The sequence below is a fragment of the Arachis hypogaea genome, chromosome 3 (genome assembly GCF_003086295.3).
Source record: "Arachis hypogaea cultivar Tifrunner chromosome 3, arahy.Tifrunner.gnm2.J5K5, whole genome shotgun sequence".
Taxonomy (NCBI): domain Eukaryota; kingdom Viridiplantae; phylum Streptophyta; class Magnoliopsida; order Fabales; family Fabaceae; genus Arachis; species Arachis hypogaea.
The window spans coordinates 63,205,856-63,212,838 of NC_092038.1; the positions used below are offsets into that span (position 1 = coordinate 63,205,856).

Sequence of the window (6,983 nt, forward strand, 5' to 3'; positions counted from 1 at the left end):
GGGTTCCATGAGTGGGCTCTCTTGTTTGCTCCATCCTTTTCTTAGTGATGGGCTTGTCCTCCTCAATGGGGATGTCTCCTTCTATGATGACTCCAGTTGAGTAACATAGATGGAAAATAAGATGAGGAAAGGCTAGCCTTGCCAAGGTAGAGGGCTTTTCGGCTATTTTGTAGAATTCAAGGGAGATGACTTCATGAACTTCTACTTCCTCTCCATTCATGATGCTATGAATCATGATGGCCCGATCCACAGTAACTTCAGATCAGTTGCTAGTGGGGATGATAGAGCGTTGGATGAACTCCAACCATCCTCTAGCCACAGGCTTGAGGTCCAGTCTTCTTAAATGAACCGGCTTGCCTTTGGAGTCTCTTTTTCATTGGGCTCCTTTAACACATATGTCCCTAAGGACTTGGTCCAACCTTTGATCAAAGTTGACCCTTCTTGTGTAGGGGTGTGCATCTCCTTGCATCATGGGCAAGTTGAATGCCAACCTCACATTTTCCGGACTAAAATCTAAGTATTTCCCCCGAACCATTGTAAGTTAGTTCTTTGGATTCGGGTTCATACTTTGATCATGGTTCCTAGTGATCCATGCATTGGAATAGAACTCTTGAACCATCAAGATTCTGACTTGTTGAATGGGGTTGGTCAGAACTTCCCAACTTCTTCTTTGAATCTCATGTCGGATCTCCGAAAACTCATTTTTCTTGAGCTTGAAAGGGACCTCAGGGATCACCTTCTTCTTAGCCACAACATCATAGAAGTGGTCTTAATGGGCTTTGGAGATGAATCTCTCCATCTCCCATGACTCGGAGGTGGAAGCTTTCATCTTCCCTTTCCCTTTTCTAGAGGTTTCTCCGGCCTTAGGTGCCATCAATGGTAATGGAAAAACAAAAAGCTTATGCTTTTACCACACCAATATTAGAATATTGCTCGCCCTCGAGCAAGAGAAGAAAGAAAAGAAGAAGAAGAAGAGAAAATATAGAGAAGAGTGGAAAAAGGTGTATTCAGCCAAGGTATAGGAGAGGGAGTTGTGTTGTGTGAAAATTAAGGAGAATAGAGGGGTTTATATAATGAGGGGAGAGGGAGTATGTTCGGATATTTAGGGTGGGTTTGGGTGGGAAAGAAATTTTGAATTTTGAAGGTAGGTGGGGTTTATGGGAAAGAGTGGATGGATGTGAGTAGTGAAGGGGGTAATTGGGAAGAGAGATTGAGGTGATTGGTGAACGGTTTTGGGGAAGAGTGTTTATTGGAAGGAGAGGATGAATGTTGAGAAGAGAGGAGAATATGGTAGGTGGGGATCCTGTGGGGTCCACAGATCCTGAGATGATCCTGTGGGATCCACAGATCCTGAGATGATCCTGTGGGGTCCACAGATCCTGAGGTGTCAAGGATTTACATCCCTGCACCAATTAGACATGTACAATGCCTTTGCATGCAATTCTGGCGTTTAAACGCCGAGGTGATGCATGTTTTGGGCATTCAATGCCCAACTGCAGCATGTTTCTGGCGTTGAACGCCAGTTCCATGCTTGTTTCTGGCGTTTAGCGCCAGCTCTCCTCAGGGTATATTCCTGGCGTTTAAATGCCAGGATGCGGCTTGTTTCTGGCGTTCAACACCAGATCCATGCTCTGTTCTGGCGTTGAACGCCAGCCAGATGCTCCTTACTGGCGTTTAAACGCCAGTAAGTCCTTCCTCCAGGGTGTGATTTTTCTTCTGCTGTTTTTTATTTTGCTTTTAATTTTAATATATTTTTTTTTCATGACTCCACATGATCATGAACCTAATAAAACATAAAATAACAATAAAATAAAAATAAAATTAGAGAAATAAAAATTGGGTTGCCTCCCAAAAAGCGCTCTTTTAATGTCACTAGCTTGACAGTGGCCTCTCATGGAGCCTCACAGATGTTTAGAGCATGATGAGGGCCTCCCAACACCAAAATTAGAGTTTGAATGTGGGGGCTTCTCAACACCAAACTTAGAGTTTGGTTGTAGCCTTTCAACACCAAACTTAGGGTTTAATTGTGGGGACTTTGTTTGACTCTATATTGAAAGAAGCTTTTCATGCTTCCTCTCCATGTATACAGAAGAACACCCTTGGGTCTTAAACACAAGGTAGTCCCCATTCAATTGAAGGACTAATTCTCCTCTGTTAACATCTATCACAGCTCCAACTGTGGCTAGGAAAGGTCTTCCTAGGATGATGCATTCATCCTCCTCCTTCTTAGTGTCTAAGATTATGAAATCAGCAGGGATGTAAAGGCCCTCAACCTTTGCTAACACATCCTCTACGAATTGGTGCATGAAATTGTGATCATCAATGGCGCCATCAACATGGTACGCTCAATTGCAATATCAACTCTTTATCACAACTTCGCACAACTAACCAGCAAGTGCACTGGGTCGTCCAAGTAATAAACCTTACGCGAGTGAGGGTCGATCCCACGGAGATTGTTGGTATGAAGCAAAGCTATGGTCATCTTGTAAATCTCAGTCAGGCGGATTCAAATGGTTATGGAGGATTAATGATAAAACATAAAATAAAGATAGTGATACTTATGCAATTCATTGGTGAAAATTTCAGATAAGCGTATGGAGATGCTTTGTCCCTTCTGTCTCTCTGCTTTCCTACTGTCTTCATCCAATCCTTCTTACTCCTTTCCATGGCAAGCTGTATGTTGGGCATCACCATTGTCAATGGCTACAGTGCCGTCCTCTCAGTGAAAATATTCAACGCGCTCTGTCACAGCATGACTATTCATCTGTCGGTTCTCGATCATGTCGGAATAGAATCCAGTGATTCTTTTGCGTCTATCACTAACGCCCCACAATCGCGAGTTTGAAGCTCGTCACAGTCATTCAATCCTTGAATCCTACTCAGAATACCACAGACAAGGTTTAGACCTTCTAGATTCTCTTGAATGCCGCCATCAATTCTAGCTTATACCACGAAGATTCCGATTAAGGGATCCAAGAGATATCCACTCAATCTAAGGTAGAACGGAGGTGGTTGTCAGGCACACGTTCATAGGTGAGAATGATGATGAGTGTCACGGATCATCACATTCATCAAGTTGAGGAACAAGTGATATCTTAGAACAAGAATAAGCCGAATTGAATAGAAGAACAATAGTAATTGCATTAATACTCGAGGTACAGCAGAGCTCCACACCTTAATCTATGGTGTGTAGAAACTCCACCGTTGAAAATACATAAGAACAAGGTCTAGGCATGGCCGAATGGCCAGCCTCCCAAAGAGGGTTCAATCATAAAAACATGATCAAAAGATGTCTAATACAATAGCAAAAGGTCCTATTTGTAGAGAACTAGTAGCTTAGGGTTTACAAATATGAGTAAATGACATAAAAATCCTCTTCTGGGCCCACTTGGTGTGTGCTTCGGCTGAACATTGAAGCATTTTGGTGTGTGCTTGGGCACAAAAGCTGGCGTTTAACTCCCATTCTTGTGCCAGTTCCGGCGTTTAACGCCAGAATTCTTGAGCTGACTTAGAACCCCTGTTTGGGCTATCAAATCTCGGGCAAAGTATGGACTATTATACATTGCTGAAAAGCCTAGGATATCGACTTTCCAACGCAATTGAGAGCGCGCCAATTGGGCTTTTGTAGCTCCAGAAAATCCACTTCGAGTGCAGGGAGGTCAGAATCCAACAGCATCTGCAGTCCTTTTTTGCCTTTGAATCAGATTTTTGCTCAGGTCCCTCAATTTCAGCCAGAAAATACCTGAAATCACAAAAAAATACACAAAATCATAGTAAAGTCCAGAAAAGTGAATTTTAAATAAAAACTAATAAAAATATAATAAAAACTAACTAAAACATACTAAAAATATACTAAAAACAATGCCAAAAAGCGTATAAATTATCCGCTCATCACTAATCCATAAGCTTGTCTGCCATTTGTAATGAGAATATGGCAGGCTGTACCTCAATGATCCCCAGCTTCTCCATTATAGGGAGTGGCATAAGGTTTATGCCTGACCCTAGGTCACATAGAGCCTTGTCAAAGGTCATGGTGCCTATGGTACAGGGTATTAAGAATTTACCAGGATCTTCTTTCTTTTGAGATAAAGTTTGCTGGACCCATGTATCTAGTTCACTAATGTGCAAGGGAGGCTCATGTTCCCAAGTCTCATTACCAAACAACTTGGCATTCAGCTTCATGATAGCTCCTAGATATTGAGCAACTTGCTCTCCAGTTACACCTTCATCCTCTTCAGAGGAAGAATAGTCTTCAGAGCTCATGAATGGCAGAAGGAGATTTAATGGAATCTCTATGGTCTCTATATGAGCCTCAGATTCCTTTGGGTCCTCAATAGGGAACTTCTTCTTACTTGAGAGACGTCCCATGAGGTCTTCCTCATTGGGATTCATGTCCTCTAAAATCCTCTCTTGGTTCGGCCGTGTTGACTATGTCAATGGCCTTGCACCTCTTTTTGGATTCTTTTCAGTATTGCTTGGGAGAGTACTAGGAGGGGTTTCAGGGATTTTCTTACTCAGCTGGCCCACTTGTGCCTCCAGATTTCTAATGGAGGACCTTGTTTCATTCATGAAACTTAAAGTGGTCTTAGACAGATCAGAGACTAAATTTGCTAAGTTAGAGGTATTCTGTTCATAATTCTCTGTCTGTTACTTAGAAGATGATGAATAAGGCTGGATATTGCTGAGCCTATTTCTTCCACCATTATTAAAGCCTTGTTGAGGCTTTGTTGATCCTTCTATGAGAAATTTGGATGATTTCTCCATGATGAATTATAGGTGTTTCCATAAGATTCACCCATATAATTTACCTCTGCCATTGCAGGGATTTCAAGATCATAAGCTTCTTCTTCAGAAGATGCCTCTTTAGTGCTGTTGGATGCATTTTGCCATCCATTTAGACTTTGAGAAATCATGTTGACTTGATGAGTCAACATTTTGTTTTGAGCCAATATGGCATTCAGAGCATCAATTTCAAGAATTCCTTCCTTTGAGGCATCCCATTATTCACGGAATTCCTCTCAAAAGTGTACATGAACTGGTTATTTACAACCATGTCAATAAGTTCTTGAGCTTCTGCAGGCGTTTTCTTTAGGTGAATGGATCCACCTGTAGAATGGTTCAATGACATCTTAGAGAACTCAGATAGACCATAATAGAATATATATATCATGGTCCATTCTGAAAACATGTCAGAAGGACATCTTTTGGTCATCTGTTTGTATCTTTCCCAAGCTTCATAGAGGGATTCACCATCTTTTTGTTTGAAGGTCTGAACATCCACTCTAAGCTTGCTCAGCTTTTGAGGAGGAAAGAACTTAGCCAAGAAGGCCGTGACCAGCTTATCCCAGGAGTCCAGGCTATTTTTAGGTTGAGAGTCCAACCATGTTCTAGCTCTGTCTCTTACAGCAAAAGGGAAAAGCATGAGCTTGTAGACTTCAGGATCTATTCCATTAGTCTTAACAGTCTCACAGATCTGCAAGAACTTAGTTAAGAACTGGTAAGGATCTTCTGATGGAAGTCTATGAAACTTGTAGTTCTGTTGCATTAGAGCAACTAATTGAGGTTTCAGCTCAAAATTGTTTGCTCCTATGGTAGGAATTGAGATGCTTCTTGATGAGCGGATATTTTATACGCTTTTTGGGGGTAATTTCATGTAGATTTTAGCATGTTTTAATTAGTTTTTAGTATAATATTATTAGTTTTTCGGCAAAAATCATATTTCTAGACTTTACTATGAGTTTGTGTGTTTTTCTGTGATTTCAGGTATTTTCTGGCTGAAATTGAGGGAGCTGAGCAAAAATCTGAGTTAGGCTGAAAAAGGACTGCTGATGCTGCTAGATTCTGACCTCGCTGCACTCGAAATGGATTCTCTGGAGCTACAGGAGTCCAATTAGCGCGCTCTCAACGGCGTTGGAAAGTAGACATCCAGGGCTTTCCAGAAATATATAATAGTTTATACTTTGCACGAAGATAGACGACATAAACTGGCGTTCAACGCCAGTATCATGTTGCTGTCTGGCGTCCAGCGCCAGAAACAGGTTACAAGCTGGAGTTCAACGCCCAAAACAGCCCCAGGCACGTGAGAAGCTTAAGTCTCAGCCCCAGCACACACCAAGTGGTCCCCAGAAGTGGATTTCTGCACTATCTATCATAGTTTACTCATTTTCTGTAAACCTAGGTTACTAGTTTACTATTTAAACAACTTTTAGAGATTTACTTTGCACCGGATGACATTTTCAGATCTGAATTATACACTCTTTGGCAGCATGAGTCTCTAAACTCCATTGTTGGGGGTGAGGAGCTCTGCAGCGTCCCGATGCATTAATGCAATTACTTTTGTTTTCCATTCAACCACGCTTGTTCTTATCTAAGATGTTCATTCGTGCTTAATTATGGAGAAGGTGATGATCCGTGACACTCATCACCTTCCTCAATCCATGAACGTGTGCCTGACAACCACCTCCGTTCTATATCAGATTGAATGAGTATCTCTTAAATTCCTTAATCAGAATCTTCGTGGTATAAGCCGGATTGATGGCGGCATTCATGAGAATCCGGAAAGTCTAAACCTTGTCTGTGGTATTCTGAGTAGGATTCTGGGATTGAATGACTGTGACGAGCTTCAAACTCCTGAAGGCTGGGTGTTAGTGACAGACGCAAAAGAATCAATGGATTCTATTCCAACCTGATTGAGAACCGACAGATGATTAGCCGTGCTGTGACAGAGCATTTGGACCATTTTCACTGAGAGGATGGGAAGTAGCCATTGACAACGGTGACACCCTACATAGAGCTTGCCATGGAAGGGACCTTGCGTGTGGGAAAAGGATTTCAAGGAAAAGTTGAAATTCAGAGGATAAAGCATCTCCAAAACTCCAACATATTCCCCATTAATAAAGTAACAATTCCTTATTCCAAATACTTTGACTTCTTACAATTAAATCCAAATAACCTTATTGGCATCTTGACTAAGATTAATAAAA

At 41.6% G+C, this 6,983-nt stretch overlaps 1 non-coding gene across 1 annotated transcript; it reads left to right on the forward strand.

The window, feature by feature from the left end:
• Positions 1-5,186: 5,186 nt before the first annotated feature.
• LOC112793177 (small nucleolar RNA R71) lies at positions 5,187-5,290 on the forward strand. The gene has a single exon (XR_003197883.1). It is a non-coding gene; the product is annotated as a small nucleolar RNA R71 (small nucleolar RNA).
• Positions 5,291-6,983: the final 1,693 nt, after the last annotated feature.